The sequence below is a fragment of the Pelodiscus sinensis genome, chromosome 3 (genome assembly GCF_049634645.1).
Source record: "Pelodiscus sinensis isolate JC-2024 chromosome 3, ASM4963464v1, whole genome shotgun sequence".
Classification (NCBI taxonomy): domain Eukaryota; kingdom Metazoa; phylum Chordata; order Testudines; family Trionychidae; genus Pelodiscus; species Pelodiscus sinensis.
The window spans coordinates 126,990,529-127,018,174 of NC_134713.1; the positions used below are offsets into that span (position 1 = coordinate 126,990,529).

Consider the following 27,646-nt stretch of genomic DNA (forward strand, 5'->3'; position numbering starts at 1 on the left):
ACAACCAAAAAATCAATAGTGAGCCTATGATGGGGCATTCCATATGCTTTATGAAAATATGTCCATGATATGAATATCATAGCTCAGATATGCTTGATACCAGATGGCTCATGTAACATATGACTGCAAAGGTTATAATTTGCAGAATGTGATTATCCCACTTGTATGCAGATATCATTTTTGTAGATTAAGTTAGGAGTCTTGAGCTAGGTAGCTGTAATTTTGTGTGTTTTGCTTTGTTTCACACCCATTCTGACACTTCAGGTATAACAATGAATGAAACCACAGTGCCGAGCCCATCAGCAAGAGACAATGAACTGTAAAAAAAAAAAGTTTAAACCTTCCAAGGAATGGGTGGGTCAGCTCATGACAAATGGCTACGGAGACATGTGACCATGACACCTGATACTCAAGCCCATCTTGGTTTCTGTAATTTTCCATGAGAAGCTAGGAAGGAATCAAATAAACACCTCCCACCTTATGCAAATGCTATTTAAGGGCAGAGAGGCTATGTCTACACTACCCTTTTTTTTTTGGCAGAAGATATGCAAATCACCCTCTCATTTGCATATCTTCTGCTAATCCTTTTTTGCGGAAGAGGTTTTACCGCTGAAAAGCCCCATGTAGACGGTGCCATTTGTCGGGAAAAAAAAAACCCTTTTTCGCAAGATTCTGTACACGTCATTTTTTGAGGAATAAGGGATCTTGTGAAAAACGGTTTTTCCCTAGACAAATGACCTCATTTACACGGGGCTTTTTAAGTGGCAAAATCTCTTCCACAAAAAGGATCGGCAGAAAATATGCAAATGACAGCATGATTTACATATCTTCTGCCGAAAAAAAACGGCAATGTAGACATAGCCAGAGTGAGGTAATCCTGGTCATCAGTTCTCCCTGGAAGCCTTTCCCAAGAGGACTGCTGGAAACCATGCAGACTGAACTGGGAGAAAGGAATTAGGCCCAGGCTGGTTCAGCTCCCAGAGGTGCTGTTTACTAGAGTGCTAGGAAAAGGGCTCACACTGTACTGCTTTCAGTATGTATCTGCAACCTGGAGTGGTCTTGTCCCTGTGTCCGTGTTGAAGCAAGACAAGGTCACAGGGGGCCCAGGCTGTCAGAGGAAGCAGGATCAGTGGGGTCTCAGCACAGCAGGTGATAGTTCTAAGTGGGACTCAGCCCATCACACAGACAATGTATATCATGGATGTCACATGGGCGTCTGCTGAAAAAACACCACATAAAAACAGGCTGCTGCACTAGCTTTAATTTTTCAGATAATGCAGAGAATGTTGCAGAAATCTAATCCTGATGCAGCAAGGTCCTGGATCACAATAATAAAGTCCACATGCAAACCAAAATCTGTCTTGAACTCTAAAGGACAGAGGAAGATGAAAGAAAGTCTTTGACACTGCTGGTACATGATCATTTAAAACCAGATTGGGAACTATAACAAAAGGCAACAGCAACACACAGCTGAACAGTCTTGTTCCAAGAATCCATAATTAATTAGGAGATCGTAATCCAAAAAGCACATTGGTACCACAGAAGATAGGTAGATGGTTGGGTAGGTTGTTATTTCAAAATAAGGGGAGTTTAGACCAGGGCTTACAGTTTTCATAGGTATTTCCCACAAATTTAGCATGTTAAAGAGTTTGGAATGTTCTCAGTATTCAAAGGTTTGTTTAATATTAACTTAAATGGCTAAGAGAATTCCACAGTCAATTCTTTTTTGGATATAAACTGCAGATTTAAATTTTAATAGTTGCTGTTTAAATATAACTCCTTACTTTCTGCTGGAAGAGTAAATGTCACTTTCATTGCAAGATGTGAATACATCATCCAGTTTCTTTCCAAAAACAGAAAGTGTTTATTGACCACTTCTTCATTACTGGTAATTTTGACACCAATGATATAGGACACCTATTGTCCTATACCATTGGTAGGATAAAATGTGTGTGTGTGTACATATATTCCTGCTTGCTGTCTGTAACCTATATAGCAATGGAGGGTTAAAAAGTTGCATATCTTTTCTAAGACTGCAAAACCTGTCTGTAAAACAAAAATCAATAGGTTAGATTAGCAGACGTTTGCTGCTTAACGTCCTAAGAAAAGCCTTTGCAGTTTAGATATGAATTCTTTAAAATGAAAATATTGTAGCTACAGTATTAACCCATACTGTGTATGGAAGATTCCTTGTTAATTGAGAGGGGGAACAAGCTGTGTGGGGTTTTTGTTTGTTTGTTTGCTTAAATGCTGTTGTCTGTGCACAATAACTTTTCTCTGTCAGAAATGTGTTAGACAGCATATATAATGGAAGATTCATTGATCTAGTATACTGTGTTTTAGAGCTTACACTGTCTGTTAGGTTAATAATGCATGAACTAAAATGGACTTGTACAAGTCCTAGCTCCTTCACAGTCACCACAGACCTCAGAGCCATTATAGACTTCATTGGCCTAGTCAATTGACCTGTCTCTCTATGTAAAAAACAAAATCAGTAAGGTTTGGATAAAAGGAAAGCTACCGAAATGCAAACTGATCACCCGTAGGCAGGGATTAACAGTCTGCTTAAAATTCCCAACCGGGGGGGAGGGAAAAAAAAAAGCTGTGGAATACAAATTTGAATTTATTTATTTTAAAAGGACTGGAGTTGTAGAGCCTTATCTGAAGCTGAGAAGAAATCTAGGGAACACCTGAAAATCTCACAGGGCAGACAAAGATAAGTAAATAATGCTGAAAACATAGGTGATGCTTTAGTGAGCTACTTCAGCAAGCTATTAAATCTGCTTTGTATCAGACTTGCATAAAAGACATTTTATGAGCTGCAGAGATTGAGGCTTTCCAGCATTCAGAAGCCACAATTATTCACTACCCATTTATGTTTGTAAAACTGTCTACGCTCTCTCATTCTCAATGGGGATTCCTGCTACAAGCAGGATTAACTCCTTCTGAAAATCAGAAGAATCTTGCTTACTCCACTGGAAGTTGGCTCAGACCCTTATAGCCTACTCCCCAGCCCTGGAGTGCTCTTCATTGCATACAGGCTTAATGTTCAAGTGACAATGGTCCCTGCTCCCCAATCATTGCTTTTTGACTAGTTGTTTTTAGGCCCCCCCCCCCACCAAACAGTGTCATTTTAAATCGAAAGTAAGCAGGCTGCCATCCTCTGCTAGCTTCTCCCAGGAGGCTCTTGAAACTACCTCCACTCACCTCTCTCCTAAGCTTATAATGGCCTCTCAAATGAAGAAAACTTGAAATAAGTTTTCACTAATTCAGTTGTCCATTTCTCCAAGTGTTCGTGTCAAAATGGAGTGTTTGCAGTATGAACTCTGGAGATAGAGTCTACATTCCCCTAGAGAAGGCTAATAGTCCTCTTCCTACTAGTGTCTTCTGCTATAAGGAGAGAGACAAGATACGTCAGGGTGGGCAAATATTGGCCCACAGGCCAGATCTGGTTTGCCAGGGTTAACCCATGGCTGGCCAACACTCATAGACTCATAGACTTTAAGGTCAGAAGGGACCATTATGATCATCTAGTCTGACCCCCTGCACAGTGCAGGCCACAGAATCTCACCCACCCCTCCCAGAATAATCCTCTCACTTATATCTCAGATATTGAAGCCTTCAAATACTTTGAAGACCTCAAGATGCAGAGAATCCTCCAGCTGTGATCTGTACCCCATGCTACAGAGGAAGGCGAAAAACCTCCAGGGCCTCTGCCAATCTACCCTGGGGGAAAATTCCTTCCCGACCTCAAATATGGCGATCAGCTAAACCCTGAACATGTGGGCAAGACTCACCAGCCAGACACCCAGAAAGTTCTCTATAGTAACTCCTATCATCCCTCCATTGACCTATTCCCACTGATAATGAATGGACAATTAGTTACCAAGATCATGTTATCTCATCAAACCATCCCCTTCATAAACCCATCTAGTTTAATCTTGAAGCCAGATAGATCTTTTGCCCCCACTACTTCCCTTGGAAGGCTGTTCCAGAACCTCACTCCTCTAATGGTTAGAAACCTTCGTCTAATCTCAAGTCTAAACTTCCTACTAGCCAGCTTATATCCATTTGTTCTTGTGTCCACATTGGTATTAAGCTTAAATAATTCCTCTCCCTCCCTGGTATTTATCCCTCTAATATATTTAAAGAGAACAATCATGTCCCCCCTCAGCCTTCTTTTGGTTAAGGTAAACAAGCCAAGCTCCTTGAGTCTCCTTTCATAAGACAGGTTTTCCATTCCTCGGATCATCCTAGTGGCCCTTCTTTGTACCTGTTCCAGTTTGAATTCATCCTTCTTAAACATGGGAGACCAGAACTGCACACAGTATTCCAAATGGGGTCTCACCAATGCCTTGTATAATGGCACTAATCCTTATCCCTACCGGAAATACCTCACCTAATACATCCCAAGATCGTATTAGCCTTTTTCACGGCCATGTCACAATGGCGGCTCATAGTCATTCTATAATCAACCAGGACTCCGGGGTCCTTCTCCTCCTCCGTTACTTCCAACTGATGTGTCCCCAGCTTATAACTAAAATTCTTGTTATTAATCCCTAAATGCATAACCTTACACTTCTCACTATTAAATTTCATCCTATTGCTATCATTCCAATTTACAAGATCATCCAGATCTTCCTGTATGATATCCCGATCCTTTTCTGAATTGGCAATAGCTCCCAACTTTGTGTCATCTGCAAATTTTATTAGGACACTTCCACTTTTGGTGCCAAGATCAGCAATAAAAAGATTAAATAAAATTGGCCCCAAAACTGATCCCTGAGGAACTCCGCTAGTAACCTTCCTCCAACCCGACAGTTCACCTTTCAATATGACCCGCTGTAGTCTCCCCTTTAACCAGTTGCTTATCCACCTCTCAACTTTCATATTAATCCCTATCTTTTCCAATTTAACCAATAATTCCCCATGTGGTACTGTATCAAATGCATTACTGAAGTCGAGGTACATTAGATCCACTGCATTTCCTTTATCTAAAAAATCTGTTACTTTCTCAAAAAAGGAGATCAGGTTGGTTTGGCATGATCTACCTTTTGTAAAACCATGTTGTAATTTGTCCCAATTGCCATTAGCCTCAATGTCTCTAACTACTTTCTCCTTCAAAATTTTTTCCAGGATCTTACATACTACAGATGTCAAACTAACAGGCCTATAGTTACTCGGGTCGCTTTTTTTCCCTTTCTTAAAAATCGGAACTATATTAGCAATTCTCCAGTCAAATGGTACAACCCCTGAGTTTAGAGATTTATTAAAAATTTTTGCTAATGGACTTGCAAGTTCATGTGCCAGTTCCTTTAATATAGTTCCTGCTATATTTACCCATGCCTCTGCAGGTATGGGCGATTACAGTTCCCTTTGGCTGCCAATCGCTGTTCCTGGCCAATGGGAGCAAGGTCCCAGTGTCCTGGTTCATGCGGCTTCTTGTAGCTGCTGCCTGCTTCTTTCCAGAAGCTAGGGGCTGAAGGGACTACATAGATTCAACTACTTTCTCCCCTAGAGACAATCTTTCTAGGTTCGGGTTAAGCACAACAGGGCCACATGCAGAGCCTGGACTATCATGATCTGTGTTGAACCTATTGTGAGGATAAACAGAAGACTTCATTGTGCACGGCTTTCTCCTGGCCCTTTGCACCAGTGCCCAATTCATTTTGCTTTAACATGAAAATGAGAACCAACCCCATGTGGTTAAAACTAATTCAGACAAATGCATACATTGAAACAAAGAAGTAGGAATTGTCCATATGCTTTATGCCGCCTCACTGGAGATCTGCATCCGAGTCTCATTTCTTGCTCCTCAGGCTAGATGGTGCTTGGAGTGCTGATGGGGCAACGTGTTTCATAGCCCCAAAGATGCCTGCTGGCCGAGCTAGAAGCAGCACTGATTGGCTTAGAAGTGAATCTCTTTTCATCTTTCTCTGAAAAGGAAGGTCACCACAGAGCTTTGAAAAATGCAGAAGAGAAAGGAAGACGTAGTCTTCTCTAGCCAACCAGAGGGCCAACAATTCTAACTTTAAAAATAAAGTTTTGTCTTTTGAGATGAAGAAAAATGAACATGAGTTAACAATGCTCAAAGAGGTCTTTTTTCAAAACAAAATATACCTGTCATTTGTGCACAAATAATGTATTTTCTTCGGGGTGGGGTGGAGGAAGAAGACATTTTAATCTTGTAAAGTGCACAACTTTCCATTCATTACAGTTTTATAGCCTACACTATGGAAAAACACATCTTCATAAATACTTTGAAGTAGGAGGACACAGAATACCTAATGCTTTAGCAATATGATAATTTCGTGATAGTTTTCAGAGAAAAAAGCAATGACTAAAACACTGGTGCTGCAATCCTTGAAATGGTGCAATCTGTCATAGGGATTGCTATATTAAACTGCAGGAATGGAATGAAAAAAGTTACACAGCCATACGATCTTAAAAGATCTTTTATCAGGGACTGGAATTTTCTGGGGACTTGGTAACTGAATATAGAGCAGTGTTTCTCAAACTGGTCTGCGGAGGCACTCTGAGAAACCTGCTCATTGACCACTCCTGTGTTTGATTCCCTGCTCCCCAGCCACAGAACCTCATCAATCCCATTGGCTGTGGTTCACCATTTGTAGCCAGGGGTGGGACGAGGGGGGAGCCATGGGAAGTGGCGTGGACCAGGCTGTTGCTTCCCATGGCTCCCCTTGGTTGCAAATTGTGAACCACTGCCAATGGGAACCACATGGCTCCTTGGCTGCAGAACCGGTAAATAAACCAACAGGAGTGCCCAGGTAGCAGGTTTCTCAGAGTGGGTCCATGGACAACTTTGAGAAACACTGATAGGATATGTCTAAACTACATGGCTCCGTCAACGGAGCCATGTAGATTTGTTTGTTCGGCAAAGGGAAATGAAGCCGCGATTTAAATAATGGCGGCTTCATTTAAATTTAAATGGCTGCCCCACTCTGCTGATCAACTGTTTGTCGGCAGATCGGGGCAGTCTGGACGCTCCCCTGCCAACATGAAAACCCTTTATTGACCTCCCCGGTAAACCTCATCCTACGAGGCATAAGGGGGAGGTCAATAAAGTGCTTTCAGGTCGGCACGGGAGCGTCCAGACTAGCGCGCTGAGCCGACAAACACCTGATCAGCTGTTTGTCGGCTCAGCGCGGCAGCCATTTAAAATTTAAATGCTGCAATTATTTAAAATCGCGGCTTCATTTCCCTTTGCCGATCAGCCTAATCTACATGGCTCCATTGATGGAGCCATGTAGTTTAGACACACCCATAAAGAAGCCTTCTGTCTCTGAGTAGCTAGTTTAAATCCAACCTAAGTCAATAGCAACAAAGGACCAAATTCTGCTCTTATTTGCACCCTCTGCACTCACTTTACTTCTTTAGGCTGATTTACCATGCAGCTGAGAGCAGAATTTTTTGCCGAATTTGGTATTAGTAGGCTGTTTTGGTTAAAATATCTACATAATCAATTAGTGTATGTGTAACCCACACACTTCTGGATGTGGTTGACTGTCCCATGTAGTGGTACTTAGATCATTTACAGAATGTATCCTCTTAAACTATAAAGCCAGTGGGCTCTCAGCTAAGTGGTCGAGGCTCATGCACTAAGGTCCAGAGGTCCCAGGTTCAGTTCTGCCTGTCAGTGTTACACATGCAGCTGAATAGGTGTCTAAGCCACCAAGACAATTAGTGGCTTGGGGAGCCAGCTCATGATCTTAGATCTCTCTTGTTCAGAGTAATGTACAGACAATGGAGTGACTGAAAAGCAGCTGGCTATCTTTAGGTAGGACAGGTTGAGCTACCGATGCTTGCACTATAGTGCAACTGACACTTAGCTGTGCTGCCTATCCAGACACTGCATGCTGCTTGAGTGTCATTTTGCAGTGTCACTTGAGCTCAGCTAACTTAAGTGTAGATAATTCAAGCTAGAAGACAAGCCCTCTAAAGCTATCAATGCAGCATCGTTCTCACTACTAACTTCATTCAGGGAAGATGGTATTTTATTCAAAATTTAAGACTGTTTCTTTTCTACCCATGGTAGATTGTTGTGATAATTCAGTATCTTAATTCTGTCCATGATTTTTAGTGTCGAGCAAAGTTATGAATTTAAGCTCCCAGGCTTGTCTTTTGAAAGTGCTGTGAAGGTTCCCTTTGAGGACGAGGACTGACAGGCCACATATAGGGTGATATCTTGGGACCAAACATGGTTGTAACAATCTATAATCCCACCAGCTGCTTTCCCACACCCCTTCCTTTCCTCTCTGTCAATGGAGGCTGCTTCATGTTGAACTGTCCCTTGAAATGGGTGTTAACTACTATGCTAAACAATCTGTTCCTCCTTGTTTTTTAGTTGACATGGATTTCCCAGACCTGAAGAGCTCAACACCTTGTATCTCCCGCCGACAAAAGGTGATACAAAAAAAATATTACCTCACCCCCGTTGTACCTTTCCTTCACTCACTCATTCCATAGTGGGGAATATTTATATTATGCTTAGGAAGTGAACTCTATTATTGTTTGGTAAGATATTAATATTTAGGCTTTTCCCTTTATGCCAGCAGTGAGCAACTTGTGGCTCAGAGCTTGGCTTAGGATTCCATGTGCGGTCCACAAGACATTTTGTTTTATCGTTGCCTATGAACTGGATTGTCAGAATTTGCTAGTTTCTGTCTTCGTAGGTTTTTTCCTATTGGTATTTCTGAAGTCACATGTGCGTGAAGTGAAGTGCGTGCTGATTGCACACACCACTGACTGTTAGATTGGATGCAGAGTCACTACACGGTTCTAAGTGCTGCCGAGGTTCAGTCAGCACATCCTGCAAATTCGGGGTGTACAAAAGCAGTTAACAAAACTACCCTGTCCTGGGAGGCCATCTTGGTTACGACAATCTTGCAGCCTACTGAGATGAAGGATGGTCACTCATGTGTCCCACTCTGTAGCCTAGGTTGCCCATCACTTCCCTAACACAAGGTGTTACCTTCAACTCTTCCTCATGAAAGCTATAAAATAGTTTCATTACTTTGAATACACATGTATTGTATATTATTTCATTAAAGATCAAAGCTCTCAGACACAGACAACTGCTGGCACCTTTCAGCCATAATATGTGAAAGAGAAGCCAGCCCTCATTGACTCTTTTATCATCCATCAGTGAGCAGTCTAGAGACTTATTGACTTACAGTAAGCTATTTCCTCCTTCCTTGTCTCTTCCTTGCCCCTCTCTCCACCTTTTATTCTAGTAGCTGATTTATTAGTTTATAATCTGTTTACTTTCTTCATTGTATTCCTTTGTTATATATGGTCATGCCAATTCACTTTCAGAATATAATCTGAAGAAGTGGGTCTGCGCCATGAAAGCACATCACCTAATAAACTATATTGTTAGTCTTTAAAATGCTACATAATTTTTTTCCCCTTTTGCTTTACCGGTCTTGAGAGGGAAGCACCATTTGAATATTTCAGAAGGAAACTTTATACTGTAAAGTTAAGCATAAAGTTACTTGATTCTGCTAGCAAAAACTGTTGATCACTCTTCTACTAGGAATACTGTGGTCTGAATTTTATGTTCTTGCTTTATAAGGGCTGCTTGGATAATCACAGTGGAACTAAAAATGTTATAAGTATTGCATTAGGTTTAATAAGCGGGCTATGATTTTTAAGCCATGTCACTGATGTTGACAGAGCTATAACTAATGATGCAAAAAGGTCTTGTGATATACGAAATAGGGCACTGAGTACAACTGGTTATGCATTAGAACAGCATTACTTGCGTCTAAAGAAAATGAGCCTTAATGTTACCTAGGATATTTCAGGCTATCACATGTCTTACGTAACTGAAATTTGTGCAATAAAGTAGTACTGGATAATGCCGAGATTGTTCAACTAGTACAATTCATCAAGAATTATTTACTTAGAGCCAGATTGTGCTACTCTCTCTCAGACTGGACAGTACTTCAGTCGGCGAGTACCCCCTCTCCACGTGTACAGCTGGAGGGGGATGAGGCAAAGGGGAGGAGAGAGATCCTGATAGGGAATGAAGACCATTAATTCCCGTATTATTGTTGCTTTGATATCTACTATAAAGTGTACCTGGGTGTACATTAGCAACTTACCAGTACAAGTGTATTTGCCCTTGCTATAATTTGCATTTTTCTGATTTCCTTCCATTTGTGCTGTTTATCACTATCATAAATGCAATAAAATCTTTCATTATAGTACATCACTGCCTGTTCCTTCTGGAGTGTTTATCATATCTTTTATCAAATGAGACTCTTTTCCTGTGCTGATTCTCTCTTCATTCACCATATGATGTTTTAAGAGCCTCCTAACATTTTCCCTGGAAGATCTGCTATTAACAATTTTTTGTTCTCTTTAGCTTACCTTGCTGCCACACATCTTGTAGATGTTGAGCTGTGATTATCACCACGGTTATTACTTTCAACCTCTGTGCTTTCTACACAATTTTCATAGCAACTGTCTCCCCTACATTTATCACATCTTGTTTTCCTTTTACAGGCAGCCCTACATGCCCACGCCCTTGTCACTTATAATACTTTAGGAAAGGAGGGGGGAAAAACATATAGCTTGACTCTGAACATGGTCTACACTAACACTTTTGTTGAAAAAATTCTATTAGTGGGGGGGGGGGGGGGGGGAACCAAAACCCATGACCCTATAAAAGTGTCACTAACAAAAATGCCGGTCTGGACAGCACTGTGTCAGCAGAGAGGGTGTCAACAACAGAGAACTTGCACTGGAGTTGCTACAGCAGCACAGCTGTGCCATTAATAAGGTCTGTAGAGTAAACCAGGCCTCTCTCAGAGTATCCCTCCGCTTAAAGGTAATCAGCACTGCTGATAGTGGCTTGCTTTCTCCTCCTCGTTTATCCTAATTTTCATATTTTTAATGAAATGTACCAGCAACAAATGATTGCTTTACTTCACTACCAGTCATCTAGAGCTAATACAAATATTTAAAATTTAATTTCCCAGATAATAATCTAGCCTATTAATATTTGAGAGGGAAGAAGTGACAATTATATTTCAAAGTAATTAAATATGAACATCAGGCTCTGTGGAACTGCCTTTTTAAAGCCCCATGTGAATTAAAAGGTTGCATTTCCTTATCACATTCGGCAGCCTATTAGACATCCCATGTGTGCTGGGAAAATGTTGAAAGGTCATACAGCAAGAAGATGTGCAGATTGAAAACCGAGTTTTCAGATTAGCAACACTGGAAGGTTGACTCACCCCAATATAAATGAGTAGATACACAATTCATTTAAGATACAAGAGGAATATTTTCCTATGCAGTTATAGAAAGGAACTCTGAGTCATCTGAAAAGCTAAGCACTTTAGCCTATGATCACAAGAAAAGGTTAATGTGGCTATTAAATAGACACACACATGAAAAATTCACCTTGGTGCACAAGAGTCTCATAGCCCCTATACATGGAGCACCAATCACCATGCCTGAGGAATACCCTGAGTGCAAAAACAGAGCAGAAACCATCAGGAATTAGCAGCGATGACTGAAATCTCACAAGCAGAAGTGCCTCCAAAGTTAAGTATAAGTGAGACAGTCAGAGGCGTACCAGCGTTATGTCTTGTGAGAATTCTAGACATTGAGGCTGGAGCTACATGAGAACAGCTGGACCTTAAATATCTTTCCTCACTTGTTTGTCAGTGACATTCAAAGATCAACCTGCAAAGTCTTAGGATTCTGGGAGGTTAAGGCAGCTAGGCACAAGTGCTTTATATACAAGCCAAGAAAACTGGCAGCATTGGCTGCTCTTTCCTGATTACAGGAGGTGATAGATACTCAAGGAGATGCACAGAGGTAGGTCATGGCTCCGCCAGAGGGCTTCTAGCGATGCAGCTGCAAAGGTGCTGGAACAAGGGATGCTGCTACACTCAATGGCTTGAAGTGGTTTCCAATTCAGTTCGGCACTTCCACTATAAACATTGTCCTATCACCCCTGTGCATGCAGCTGAGTCGCTGTAAGTGCTCTAGTGTAGCTGCTCTTAGCCAACAACACAATTAACCCACCCGCACAATGAGTGTCTGAAGTGGTGTTGGCAGGAGAAGCTCTCGGACCCACACAGCACTGTCCAGTTAGTGACCAAAGCATCTGTATGATGTTGCTCAGGTGGGTGGCTTATTCACACCACTGTGTGTCATAAGTGGTAATGAAGATGTAGCTTCAGAAGTTCTCTGTTTATGATGGGATTGTGTAAGAGAAGGACTGAAATTCTATGTGGGGGCCTGAAAGAGGTGCCTATCTCCTAGGCATTCTGAAGAATTACTCAATCGTTCGAGGCGGGAGTAATTATTGAAGTTAATGGAGATGTAAAGGTGAACATAAGAGGAGAATCAGGGCCAATATCTGAGACCATTTACACTGAGGTAGGGGTGTGATTTCCCAGCCCTTTGTACAGATTCTCAAGCAGGGAAATCACATTCCAAGTTTGTAGTGTGCAAGTAGCCTTGGGAAAAAAAGAGAACAATGTGGGCACAAAAAAAAAGGGAGGGGTAGTCAAACCACGAAGAGCATGAGCGCTTCTGAATAAAATTCAGCAGTAGAGAAACTAAGAGGGAGAAAGATGTATAAATACAGCCAACTATAGATATGGATTGGCATTTCAATTTCTGAAGAACCTGCTGCGATTTGTTCTACAATAATCCAAAAGTACACAACACTGCAAGACTTCCCTGCATGGAGCTCCCACAGATGCCAGACATGAGTCACTTGTGTGGAGGACTTGAAAGAGAAGGCCCCTACAGAGTTAATTACTGTAAATGTTATATTTAAAAAACAAAACAAACAAAAAAAAACTTTTTGAAAATTTAATTAACACCTGTGACTTATTATTTGCAGCTCAGGAAGTGGGACCGTGATCTGAGCAGGAGTGGCCAACTGAACAATACAGCCTGGTACGTTCCAGTAGTGTTTTAAGGAAGATGCAAATGGAGAAAAGTAGGTCTCATCAGCAAGTGATGATAGTGGTAGTGTCAAAGTTGTTTTCAAATCAATCCAATATTTTAAAAAAGGCTTCTGATAATTTACACTCTATTTCATTATAAGCAGAGTTAGTGGTTAGCATCTCTTCCATGTTACTTGATGGTTTTCCCTTAGTTTGTGTATCTGTATCATAGTGCCAGGAACAAAACCTAAAGGTCTGAATACACTCACTTATACTTGTGTCAGTCAGGAGTAACTAGCAGTGTTGGTAGTGCAGAACTGGTGAAAGAAAGAGGAGACTCATACCCAGAGTGTATTTAATAGAAAAACAGAAGAGGAACTTCATTAATTAATTATCCCAGAGACGGTTTTTATGTGGACCACCTGTGGGATAAAACCCCACAACCTGCTGCACCACATTGCTAAACAGGATTTGCTCTATCCACAGTTGGTGCTAAGGTCTGTTCAAAATGGTGTTAGATGAAGATGTTGCCTTTTAGAGAACGAGACCAGAGAAAATCTGTGATACTGACCAAATACTGACTCTGGACCTCCCAAATGGCGGCTGAGAACTCTAACACAACCTATCAGTGCTAAAGGGTTTGGTGCTGGTAAAGAACGCCAGTGAATGCATGTTTTTTCCTCTAAGCACCAACAGCCCTTTTGTTTTTCAGTTCTGCTAATTAGAAGTGCAAGGCACAGAGTGCGTGCACAGCATGGAGCTTGTTGCTAATTCCTAGAGAAAGGCAGCTGGTTGGTGGCAAAGGGTGTGTGGATGGAGGAAAGAAGGGAGCCTAATGGCAGCAGCAGTAGGGCAAAAACCCACAAACAGGGCATCTTAATCTCAGTCAAAACTGAGCTGTTCGCCTACCTGAGATCAGTGAGCAGCCAAGGTTCTGCAGTTTAATTCTGTTTGTCTTACATGGACCATGTCCCTTTTTGGAGGGTAGTTCCTGAGGTGGCGGCGTGGGAAGCTCTTTGAGTGTGTCTGCACTGCAGCGGAGAGATGCAGTTCCTAGCCTAGGTAGACAGACATGTGTTAGTTAGCAGCACTGCTCAACCTAACTAAAAACAGCAGTGTGGACAGGGACATGGTATAGCCACACACTTTTCCAGCACACTCGTTCAAGCAGTGCTTACGTAAGCCACCGGTGTAGCTAGGAGTGGGAATTTGGGTAGCCACTGACTCTTGGGTTGGACAGGCAATGACGGACCAGGCTAGCTCAGCATCTCTGCTTTTCCTATATCTGGTGCCTCCAGAGACAGAGCTTTACCTGCCAAGCTGGGCACGCGCACGCCTCACCTTCAGCAGTCACAGCCAGCTGCTCCTTCTCCACTAGACTCCATTCACCTCTTCTGGGAGGAACCACGGCGCCTCCTCCTTGGCCCCACTCACAGAGGCCAGAGGTGGCACCTGCACATCGTTGCATCTTTTCAAGGACCCAGCACAGCACCCCTGTGCACCCACTAAGCTCCTCCATCACAGCAGCTGCTGTAGGCCCCCCCACCCAACCATTCCTTCTCCAGCAGTGGAAGGGGTACTAAGCAGCCATCCCTCAGTTGATTTTGCAGCACAAACGGCCCATGCTGCATTCTTTGCGAGGGAGGGGTCAGACCCTGCATCCCACCCTCTTCTGCCCAGCACTCAGGCTGGGGTGCGGGGTCAGGGCTTGGCTGTGACCCCCCCTTCTGCTCCTTTTGCCACTCCAGTTCCAGGGAGCCTTGCAACTCACAAGTCTGTATCCAGGGAAGTGGGAGGACAGAGCCCCCCGTCTCCATCCCAGGTAATGTGGGACAGGGAGAGCACAGGGACCCAGCAAGTAGACACAGGTAGAGAAGAATCATGTGGGGAGCTCCCATGCCCCTCTTTAGCTGGTGCCTCCCTTAGTGTCCCTCCCATGAGTTGCCTATTTCAGGCTGCAGGGGCAGCACTACCCCCTACTCAGATTTGGGTGGGACTGGATGTTAAGTGGATGGGCTAGGAATCATGCCTCCCAGCTCCAGTGTAAACACGCTTTTCAGCCCTGTAACTTGTATCAGAATCTCTTCAGGGACAGCCAAATGAAGCATGTGTTTTTGATGAAGCTTGCATTCATCATTGTTATCACATAGGCAGGCTACATGGAGTAATAATTTTTCCTTGCTTAATATTTATATTAATGGGAACTTGTGACTTACTGGAAGGCTGACAAAACTTTTCATAAACTCCTCCAATGCTCAGCTCTCTCACTGCACATATGTAGAGAGAGGGAGTCACAGCAGTGACTCCCTGCACAACAAACCTTCCTCCTAGCTTATCTTTAGGTAGCACAGTTTCACAATGAATGGTGCATGAGGAGGCAGCAGTGTTCATTCAGCAGAGCAAAGCAGCAGAACAGATGGACTGGCGCAATACCTAATAAAAAAATCATGCTGCTCTATTTAGCTCGCATGAGCTTCGTCATCTGGACAGTGCTATATTTAAAACTTAATTGGTTTTTTTTCCTCCACATAGTAACAAACACACACCACAAGATGGGTAGAAATCTGGGCTTCATTCAGAATATAAAGGGAGAATGGCTTTATGCAAAGCTAGGGAACAGAAATTGTGTTTGGATTATGACTGTTTTGTTACCTTGCTTCATTTATACAGATCATGTCTTTGGAATTAAGACATGGAACATATTGCGTCTTTTTTTAAACCATAAAGACAAATTATAATATTGCACCAGTGTAAATCAGGAGTGATTCCACTACCGCCAATGCAGTTTAACCTGTGTAGACAAGTGCAAACCCAGGTGCAAAGAGCAGCAATCTTGCATGATATTCCCTCAGAGTCTCCCTCACTTTCATTTCCATATCCTAAGCACTTTCCATGACCTTCCAAACTATTGTTCAGTGGTTAGTTGCATTCTGTTTTCATTTTGTTGCCACCTTATACCCAAGTATTTTCCAAGTCCTGGGAAACCCAGTGGAAATCATGGTTCCAGAGCAAATTTCATATTTGCTTATTGCCTTTACAAAATTCAGCAAATTTGTCTAAAATTTCAAGGACAGAGTTGAATTCCAAAGCGTATAGATGAGGAACCTCACACTGTGTGCATTACTGCCTAACAATCCTGTATGCTACTAAGACCAGCCAGAATGAAGTATTGCAGAAGTGTAGGTCAGATTTCAATCTGACCAAACTAGAAACATTTTGGGGTTCTGTCAGACCTTTATCTTTGGTTGAACATACTACTGTGTGACTTTATTTTTAGAGCAAGAATACTGCAATGTGCAGTAAAGGGGAACACTACCACTTATTTTGGTTTAAAAATCCACAGTCAAACTGCTTGAAGCAATGGCATAACATGGCCAGTCTAAGGAGAGTTAGCCATAGAAGCTGAATTTCCCTCTTACTGGGGTTCTTTCATTTTTTCTAAACGTTTCCTCAACGGATGGGATGTAATTATACATTTACACTGAGCTGTGCTGTGCTCCTCAGGGAGGCAGTGAAGCTAACGGACATACTTTAAAAGTTTGCGCATGTTCAAAGGGGAAGATTCACCACAGTGCAAAGGTCCTATTCACCTCAAAAGGCTTTATATGGGCCCTCTGCACTGGGCAAATTTCACCCAGATTGAACAATCTTCAAGAAACACGAATAAAAGGACCTCCTTGACCCTGACAAAATAGTCACGAGGGATGCTGCATTCCAACCCAGTCTGATGACCACAGGCATTTTCCAAAGAGAGGTGGGCCAGTTCCCCATGCGCTTTAGCAAACTGAGCACCTCCTCCAAACCAAATACCTGCAGGTAGGGCTCTTCCACAAATAAGGCCTTAATAAAAAATGCTCATGATGGGTAGACTTGAAAATTGACTCGCCCTATTCTCCTCTGTTTGAGAGGTCCATATATTGTATTTTTATATGGATAATAATTCAGTGGCCCTGTTAAAGAAACTTGAGAGTTTAATGCTCAAGAAGTGTCACTGTTAGCAGTGGAAAGTGACATTCTTTGTCTATTTCTTCCTTCGAGGAAGCACAGCATAGGCACAGTGGCAGCATGAGCTTACTCTGCCAACATGCCTCATTCTTGAACTGGAGGGAATGCTTACGAACATTGAGTAGGTAGGTTGTTTTGCATGCTCTTCCATCCTTTCAATCTTTCCTTCAGTCTTTTGGCTGAGACTGCCAATAAAGGTTCCAGTTAACGACCACTGTGGAGGTGGTTTGTGTGCTGTAGATACTGGCCTACTGGGTACAACATCAGGGTGAGCAGTAATTTTTTATGAGGGCCACTCCAAAAATTCAGTAAGTGGTTGAGAGCTGTACTCTACTATATTAATGGAGGTGAGGGGACTGGGATGGAGGTTGGGTGCAGAAGGGAGCATGGGGTATGGGACTGGGGTGCAGGAGCGCACATAGGGTGTGGATGAGGGAGTTTGGATGAAGGAGCGAGTTGTGACCTGTGGCAGGGAACTGTAGGACATGACAGAGTGCAGGGTTCAGGAGGGGGTATTGGTATAGGAGAAGATTCTGACCTGGGGGAAAGATATACAATGGGATGCAGAATAGTGATAGAAATGTAGCCGTGTTAGTCTGGGGTAGTTGAAGCAAAATGCAGGACAATGTAGCACTTTAAAGACTAACAAGATGGTTTATTAGATGATGAGCTTTCGTGGGCCAGACCCACTTCCTCAGATCAAATAGTGGAAGAAAGTAGTCACAACCATATATACCAAAGGATACAATTAAAAAAATGAACAAATATGAAAAGGACAAATCACATTGGGATGCAGACGGTTTGGGTAACTGAGGAGGTGGGTTGCCAGGTGCAAGCTCTGGCCAGGAGGTGTTTTCCCTTCCACAATTGCTACCATCTACATCAGACCTAGCCAGGCTACAGAACACAAAGTGCTTTCTATGCATACATTAAGCAATTAACTCATTCTTTTAACCATTTGGGATTAAATGATGTCTTGAGTTTTGGCATGGTGACAAACTCCAAGATGAAGCTGCCTTTACCAACCACATGAATCAGTTCCTGAGGGAACAACCTATCTGTATGAGCAGTGAACAACACCATCAACTATCCAGTCACACAAAACCCTCGTATTGGCTCCACCTTTCGTCACGTGAGGTTCTCTTCTTTTAATCCACACATCCAGGCCAGGGGCTAGCACAACAGCCTGTGCACATAAGTGTACATGGAGCGCCAGTCTGGAGCACTCAGCTCCCTGACGCTGCCACACAAGAACTCATCTCGCAGAGGCCTGCCTTACTCCACTCTCCAGGGTGGGACACCTTCCCACGACAAGCCACCACTCAGGAGGCTGGGATCATGGAGACATGATCCACACATCCAGGGCTAGTCTATGCTCTAAGAGCTACAGTTGCAGATGTCCACTTCCTCCAGGCCTGGTGGCTGGGGTGCTCAACCCCACCCCACCCTCTACCCCAGGCTTTGCCCCCACCCAACCCTTTCCCCCAGAGCCTCATGCAAAACAGCTGGGAGGGCAGGCAGTAGGAGCTGGCAGGGAGTAGAAGGAACTAGTTGCCAGTGCATGTTAGCACCCACTATTTTTTTCCCCTATGGAGTCAGGGCCTGTGGCTATATTGACTCAGCAGCGCTGTATAAATATGTCTGAGGAACACGCTCTATGCCAGGGGTTGGCAAGCAGGCCCCTTTCAGAAGGCGAGTGCCAAGATTGAACTTATTCTCTTCTATTTATAGGTCTGCATGCCAGTGATACTTTTTAAAGTCAATAATAATCCTACTTAACTTTAGCAGCTCCATTAATCTTTCTGGGTAGCCTCAAGCGTGCGCCGCATCCTCCTTCACCCCAATCCCACCCCCAGCGCACACACCGGCAGGGCAGCAGTGCTGGGACTTGCAGCGCTGGGGTGAGGAGGTATCCAGGGGGCAGTCACTTCCCTGCCCTGCCAAGCCCTTTGCCCAGGGCTTGCCCCTCACCCGCAAGCTCCAGGGATGAGGCACGCAGAACCCGGGGGCTGCCCAGGGCTGGCTCCAGCCCCCCCGCTGAATATAGCGGGGTGCCAGGATAGGGTCTCCCAATGCTCCACAGAGGTGGTGGCAGCATGCGACTGCCTGCACCACTGAGCTGCAGAGCAGCCCCGGCCTCGCCCCCTCCAGGAGCAGGAGACAGAGCCTGTAGTGGAAGAAAGGGAATGATAACCCCATAGCTCCCCGGAGCTGCAAGCCCAGGCCAGGCAGGGGCAGCCCCAGCGTCGAGTCATGCCGCACACTCTGCTTGCCCAACCCCTAAGCCATGCTGCGCAGTCTCCCTGCTTTGAAGGAGAGGGGGGAACTGTGCTCAAGCTGTGGACCACCTGGGAGGCAGCTGCAGGGCACTCAAACTCATCTTGCGTGCCACTTCTACGTTACCGATCCCTGCTCTATGCCAATGGGAGCTCGCTTGCCTATTGGCATAATAAATCCACCTCTGAGAGGTAGTAGCTATGCTGGCAGGTTGATATAACCTACAACATTCAGGGGAGTGGCTTATTCAGTGGCCTGAGCAACATTAATTATGCCAAAGTTAGTGATAGTGGAGACCTGACCTAAATACTGCCTTATTCCTACACCTCTCCAACCCTTCCTCTGTCTGCACACTGCCAGACGAGCTTGAGAGAGGGTAGAGTTGGAGCATGTGTAGTCTGGAGCACTACTGAGGGTGCTGGAGGGAATCCATGGGGGAGTGCAGCAAGGGAGTGGGGATGCGGGAGGGGAGAGTGAGTGTAGTGGGAGGTGTTGGCAAGGTACTGGGATGCGCCAGAAAGGGCTCAGACCCCTCCCCTCGCCTTTGGTTTCTTTTTCCTGCTGGCTGGCAGGCATCTCTTTCCCCTCTGCTTCCTTTTTCCTGTCAGTGTGGAGGGTCTGTGGGTCGGAGGGCACTGGGCATAGGGATTTGTGGTGATCTCTGGGCGAGGGGCCACTGAGCAGAGGAGCAACATGCTTGGCACACTGGCAATGCAGGACTGGGACTGAGGGTGCAAGTGGGAGGCAAGCGCAGGGGTTGAGGGGAAGATGGTTCTGGGCAGAGTTTGGGGTGAAGCTGGAAAAATGTTGGGGTTAAGGGAAAAGGGGGCACAGTATAGGAGTTAGGGTGCAGGAGGTGCAAGAGTCAATGCCCAAGGGGCACAGGATGGGAGTTCAATGTTGAGGGAGCCTATGGAAGCCCAAGGAATTGAGGGGCACTACACACGGGGAAGGGGCACCAAAATGCAAGTTCACCCAGGGCATCATTTTCCGAAAGGCTGGCCCTGTTCTATTCCATACTCAAGCTAAAAACAACTAAGTTAACTGTTGTTTAGATCAAGGGCCATATTAAACCTCGGCAAACTACAGCTTTACATTGAGTTGGGGTACTAGCATGAGCACTAGGCCCAAACCATGTGACCAAAAAGAATGAGACCCCGAGAAAAAAGTTGTGGTATTCAACTTGTAATGACACTCTAATGACCCGGTGTTATCTTGTTTGGCTGCGTCTAGACTAGCAAGTTTTTCCGCAAAAGCGTCTAACTGGCTGCTTGATTTTGTGCAAAAGCACGGACGTTCTACTGTACGAAATCTGTACTTCTTGTGCAAATGCTTTGACGTTCCCGTTCGGACAAAATCCCTTTTCCGGAAATGTTTTTGCAGAAGAGGACCACTGTAGACAGCTAAAAACTGTTTTGCGCAAAAAAGCCCCGATGGCAAAAATGGAGATCGGGGCTTTCTTGTGCAAAACCACGTCTAGATTGGCACGGACGCTTTTCTGCAAAAAGTGCTTTTGCGGAAAAGCGTCCGTGCCAATCTAGATGCTCTTTTCCGCAAATGCTTTTAATGGAAAAACGTTTCCGTTAAAAGCATTTGCAGAAAATCATGCCAGTCTAGACGTAGCCTTTATGTTTTGGGCTTAGAAAATAGAAGTAACATTTAATTGGATACTACATGCAGTAAATAACTGGCTACATACACTTGTTTATTATTAAAAAGCCCCACTTCATCTGGCTATAGCTAAAGTCCAAAAACTGACAGCACTTTTCTGTTCAAGGAGTGTAAGTTTACTTCTTTTAAAAGGGCTCCTTGCCTATTTTTGCTTGACCAAGTTGAAATCAGCCAATACGAGCACTTCTCAGGTTCAGACCTGTTTTTTTAATCAAATGCTTGTAAATGTTTTGTTACTGTTTCCATGCAGTAAATTGCTCATTCGATTGGCTTTTTAGACCCATTTAAAGGCTGAATTGTATATCTACAAATGTTCTAATGTTAATAAAAGCAGTTATGGTTAAATTGATGGCATGGTAGTATCCTCTATTATTAACAATTGTTTTCTGTAATGGCTTTCATCAAGCAGTATTAGCAGTTCTGTGCTGAGCTGTTAAAAATCAGCATGCTCATGAAATTATTTCATAGGGCTGAAGTCGAACAGAGCAGCCTGAAGGGGGCCCCCTTCACCAACTTTTAGAAAAATGCTACAAGTATTGAGAAGTATTAAAATTGTGTGTACCCTGAGAAACTCTAGATAAAGCTACTTTATGTAATAAGGAAAAGGAACTCAAGTAACAAAGCTGACATGAACTGTACTGTGCAGCTTGAATTCTAAGCGACACAGGTCTGTATATGTAATTAAAAAAAGTGTATTTTTAATACTTTACAGCCAAATCCTAGTCCTCACTTAGCCAAATTTACCATTGAATTTAGTGGCATTTTTGCTGGAGAAGGTGACTTCATAATGAAAGTGTCAAGCCAACATTTACTCAGGCTGCTTTAAGAAATGCTAATTTTGGGTAGTGCCCCCATGGAGTGGCAGAAGAAAAACCTTGACAAGAAGCACCGTTTTTCATCGGACATGTATATGCAGGTGCAATGGTTCTGAATTTGACCTACTATCTGTATTAATACCCCTCACTGAGCCATAAAGCTATAAGCTAGTGCACTTTCATTCAGTTCAAAATCTCAAAGGTTGACCTTTGACAGTACTGGGATGTCTGGAAAAGGTCCAGCAGATCACACTATCACAACTCTAGACAGAAGAGTGGAACCCTCCCTTCACCCACCCTCCCCCGCCCCCATGTGACATATCATGTCACTCACAAGACCTTTTATTTATCTTCTGAGACCTAAACTGTGAAGCTTAAAAAGGTGACATCCCCCTCCCCCCGAACCATCATAGCTAGAAATGCCCTTTTCCATTTAAGCACAGCCTGAGATTCTCACAGAAGCTACTGGCAGTAAGAGAAAAATGTCAGTGTCTTGATGCTCATGATAAAGTTGAGAGAGCCGGCACCTTTGTAAATTTGTGGTCATTAACTAGTCCATCAATACTGAGGAAATTGATACTCATCAGTAGGTCTTGTTCATTTTTTTAATTGAAAATTGGCTTATGAATCATCCTGACCATTTCCCTTTTTGTGTTTCCTTAAGGAAAAGTTTATCCTAAAGTGGAACATCCTACAATTATGAAATTTATAGGAACATAACCGACTGCAGTGCTCCACTGAAGACATGAAGAGATTTTCTTGTTTAATTACTAAGACAGAAAATCTACACCAAATACTGTATTAAATGAGCATAAAACATTTTAGACCTTTGGGTTGTGTTTTAAACTAGAACTGAATAAAGAAACTACATATTAACTGCATACATCTGCCTGATGCTACTTTCTAGCTGAAACTCCCCTCCATTTTAGGGCAAGATTCCCCCAGGCAGGACATTAGTTCCCCCCCCCCCCTCCAAACGTCTCCCTCCAGAAGGAAAACTTTCCTTTTCTGTACACTACTTCATAATTAACATTAAAGTATTTTTGTTGGCAAACTTTATACTCCCAGGCTACGTCTAGACTGGCATGATTTTCCACAAATGCTTTTAACGGAAAAGTTTTCCGTTAAAAAGCATTTTCGGAACAGAGCGTCTAGATTGGCACAGATGCTTTTCCGCAAGAGCACTTTTTGTGGAAAAGCGTCCGTGCCAATCTAGATGCGCTTTTCTGCAAAAAAAAGCCCCGATCGCCATTTTCACGATCAGGGCTTTTTTGCGGAAAACAAATCTGAGCTGTCTACACTGGCCCTTTTGCGCAAAAGGACTTTTGCCCGAACGGAAGCAGCATAGTATTTCTGCAAAAAGCACTGATTTCTTACAGTAGAAAGTCAGTGCTTCTGCGGAAATTCAAGTGGCCAGTGTAGACAGCTGGCTAGTTTTTCCAGAAAAGCAGCTGGTTTTCCGGAAAGACTGGCCAGTCTAGACACAGCCCCTGAGTAATAGTCACCTGTGCAATGTGCAATCAGTTTAGAAAAGCCCATGGAACTGCTACAGTTGGTAAATTGCTTTCAGCCATCACAGAAAGTTGTTCATCCTGTGACAGAGCATATGCATGTCAGTCTGTAGCAGATATTCTGATAAATAATATCTCCATAATCTTTGCTTGTTTTCAAAACATCCACTCAGGTTGTAGAATCCTCTTCCCCTGTACTGAGGGGCCCAACCAATCTCACAGCACAAAGAGTGAACTGCAAATAGCAAGAGGCAATAATCATGACAAAGTTTGCAATGAAGTCACACAGGACAGAAGATGAAGTGGGTCTGGCCCACGAAAGCTCATCATCTAATAAACCATCTTGTTAGTCTTTAAAGTGCTACATTGTCCTGCATTTTGCTTCAGGACAGAAGATGTCTCTCATTCATTTCAAATGACCATTAGTCACATGATAGCAAACAATAAGTAGCACAGTAAAAGCCAGATATTTGTATTTTTCACACACCTCCTCCCAAGCAAGTAACTACAATCCCCACTAACCTCTTTCTTTCTGAGAGGGCCTGCCTCTTCCCACCAGCCTCTTCAGCTTTCGGCATCAGAACCTTATACACCCCAGGTGTTGCTGCCTTGCGGAGTCTCCTTAATCAGCTGCCTAATGGCTTATTTGGCTCACCTGTCTGCACTCAACCCTGCAAGGTGAGTGTGGGGTGATCCATCACACTTAACAGTTTGCCCACACTTGGGTCTGAGAGTGAACAGGCCTGTCAATGGGGAAAGAGGAGCAAAAGGGGAAATTTCCCAGGGCTAGGGCAATTTAAAGGTGTTGGGGGGCACTGGTGGCAGCACAGCAGGGCTAAGGCATGCTTCCTGCCTGCTCTCACTCTGTGCACCCAGGAGCAACTGGCATGTCTGGTAGTCACCGGGCTGTCTGTGTCTATATGTGCTGTCCATGCCCCGAGCGCTGATTCTGTAGCTCCTCCTGTCTGTGAACGGCAGCCAATGGGAGCTGCGGGGGGCACTTCCTGCAGGCAGCAGCATGGGGAGACCCCCAGTTCACATGCTCTAGAAACCACTGCTTAAGGGACATGCTGGTCATTTTTGGGAGCCATCTGAGGTAAGTGCTGCCCTCCCAATCCTGTCCTACACCCAGCTGTAAGCCCAGACCTCAACCCCTTGCCTCAGCCAAGAGCCTGCACCCTGCACGCCCTTCCCTGTCCAACCCCCCTGTCCCTGCCTGATGAAAGTGGGGGGGGGGGGGGGGGGAGAGAGAGCCAGTGATTGACAAAGGGGGGATGGAGTGAGGTAGGGCCTTGGAGAAGGGTGGGACAAGGGGATTACCTCAGGGAAGGGGCGGGGCAGAGGGCAAGGCAAGGGTCTTTGGGTTTACACAGTTAGATAGTTGGCAACCCTACCAGATGGGCCTATGGAAGCACAGGCACTGCATAAGCATCAGGTGGACTGCGTCTGTGCAGACACTGCTTGTGCATGCGTAAGCCCATTGCTCTGTCCTGGGGCCCGGAACTGTCAGCAGGCCTGAGTGTGAAAGGTGGCTCTGTGAGAATGCAGAAGGAATGATTTGTAACTAATCATTTGTTCAAAGTCACCTTCTCTCTGCTCACAAAATAGCAAGACTTGAATTATGGCTTCCTCATGTTTGTGGACAGTTTATCAATCTTCTTGTTTGGTCATGTGTTAGCTCTCTGGGTATGTCTGATAATACACATGGAAGCACAGAGTCTCACAGACCAGATCAGCTGGCTTTGGCTGCAGGGCTAAAAATCTCAGCATAGATGTTTGGACTGGGGCCCAGGCACTGAGGCCCTCTCACCTTGCAGCATCTGAGACTTAGCCAGAGCTCAGATGCTTTCCTTGCAATTTTATAGCCCTGAAACCTGAGCCAGTCATGGCCATTCTGCACTTTTTTTTTTTTTTTTTTACAGTGTAGACCAGTGGTCCCCAAACTTTTCAGGGTCAGGCACCACCTTACCACTGTTGGTTCTGCCCCCCCCAAGTGAGGCCAGGAATGGGGTCATGGATCCTAGGGGAGGTGATATGGACGAGTAGAGGGGCTGAGGCCATAAATGGGGCTGGGTGTAAGGCCAAGAACAGAGCCACAACCAGGGGCCCAGAAGTTAGGCTCAGTGCCAGGTGTGTGTCTGCTCCTGGCCCCACCTCCACCCTCAGCCCTGGGCTGGGAACAGAACTGTGGCCAGGGGCCAAGATTAAGGGGGGCAGGGGAGCAGGAGCAGAGGCACAGCCAGGCCCATGGCCAGATGTACAGCCATACTGAGGATGGGGCCTGGAAGGGAATCAGGCCTATGGCTGGGCAAGGGGCCAGCGCAGAGGTGCGGCTGGGTTTTGCTTTCTCCCCACCCCTTGTGGGAGGTGGCCCAGGCCCACTGTGCACCCCACAAATATTCCTCTACATCCTCATGGGGGCCCGCACCACAGCTTGGGGACCTCTAGTATAGATGTATCCATTGTCTATCTCTGAATATTTGATACAATTTGTGTTGATTAGTCAGGTTGTTCTCTTTCTCTAATTCCAGAATCCTGCTACAATAAAATATCAAATGCAGACAGGCATTTAAAGGCAGTCCCCGAGTTACGCGGATCCGACTTATGTCGGAGCCGTACTTACGAATGGGGCTTTTCTCGCCCCGGAGGACACGGGCGGCGGGACCGCCCAGATGCGCCGCGGTCCCGCCACCCATGTCCTCCGGGGCGAGAAAAGCAGCTCTGCATCTCCCTGGTCTACTGCGGGGAGAGGGTCCCCAGCAGACCAGGGAGACGCGGAGCAAAGCCGCGGAGAACGTGGGCGGCGGGACCACGGCATGTCTGGGCGGTCCCGCAGCCCGCGTCTCCCTGGTCTGCTGGGGGACGGGGGGCGGGGGGGTGCAGCTAGTGCGCCCCTCCCCCCCCCAGAAGACCAGGCTTTTCTCGCGGATGCCTGTGGTAGAGCAGCTGGGGCGCTGCCGGGTTGGTCCCGCAGCGCCGCTCCTGGGCGCTACTGGACCAACCCGGCAGCACCCCAGCTGCTCTGCCCCAGGCGTCCTGATTGAGCTGCTGCTGGTCAGTTTCAGGAGGAGGAGCAGCGGCGCTACTGGACCAACCCGGCAGCACACCAGCTGCTCTGCCCCAGGCGTCCCCAAGTCAGCCGCTGCTGAAACGGATCAGCGGCTGATTCCAGGAAGCCCGGGGCAGAGAAACTCTGCCTCTGGCTTCCTGTAGTCAGCCGCTGGTCAGTTTCAGCAGCGGCTGAATCTGGACGCCAGTTCTGACTTATGTACAAATTCAACTTAAGAACAAACCTACAGTCCCTATCTTGTACGTAACCCAGGGACTGCCTGTACTGATATTACCCCTATTCAGTTTAGTATTGAATAATGTGCTCAATTTTTTGTACTAGTTGGAAATTAGAAAACCACTTCAATATACTCCATAAATAGCTGAACAACTCAATGCTTAATTAAACCTTCTGAGGGCCCACCATCAGAAGTTTCAATGGATACATTTACAGGGGACAATCTAAGCATCTTTCTCCTCTTTTCCTGGCCTGCAGATCCTCACAGAAGCAAACAGCAGAATTCATGTTGAGAAGAATCTGAACACAACATTTGATTTAAGGGGTTATTATGTCAACTCCTGCCAAATCCCTAGATATGTTTCTTAGATGCTTATAAACGGGACAATTGCAGGAAGCCTTCTAAAATGGTACAGTCTTTCTTTAAATGTTTCACAACCTAATTTATGGCCACATCTTCATTTTCCATCAGATTTCTGAACTGTTCCCAAATCTTTTCCAGAGCAATATAATATGCAATGTTGCACTGGGAAACAGACCACATTTCACCCAAGGTTAAATTGATGCAATGCGACACTGCCATTGAGGGGCCATTCATCCTCTTATCCTCTAATAATCACCTGTCATTCTTCATTAGATTCATGCAAGTTAAAATCTAACATGTTGTGACAAAATTGTGTAATCAGATAAATGCAAAGCAAACAGTCTGCCAACTTGGAACAGTAACCAAGAAATGTTGGGACTCACTCCACAAACTACCCCAGCTGCCAGCAGCACCATTAGGAGTGGAGTGAAGTCCATGGATATAATAGGCAATGGGAATCAAAAGCAAATCTACAATTGATGTCTTTCCAAATGTTTCTTACATGTGGGTGTGAGTCAGACTCACTATTTAATTGAGGTTTAACTGTACCTTCTCCAAAGGATAATTCCAACCGGTATTATGTTTGAGATCTATTTCATAGCAACATATGGTATGGACAGGTTTTCAGATGTATTTTTTTAAGGGACTGCTTTTTCCCTATTGTGTGGAATATAGTGTGCCTGCAAGTGGATTTGACAGTTAAAGATTTTAAAAGCAGTCTATGGAATTAAAACACTCCTTCTATTAGGTGTTGATATTTTATGTCCTATAGCTTGTGT

At 44.6% G+C, this 27,646-nt stretch overlaps 1 long non-coding RNA gene across 1 annotated transcript; it reads right to left on the reverse strand.

Annotated features, from left to right (window-relative positions):
- Positions 1–752: 752 nt before the first annotated feature.
- On the reverse strand, positions 753–24,463 carry LOC142827976 (uncharacterized). The gene is made up of 3 exons (XR_012902820.1): positions 23,740–24,463; positions 13,848–13,996; positions 753–5,936 (listed from the first exon to the last, which is right to left on the reverse strand). It is a non-coding gene; the product is annotated as an uncharacterized LOC142827976 (long non-coding RNA).
- Positions 24,464–27,646: the final 3,183 nt, after the last annotated feature.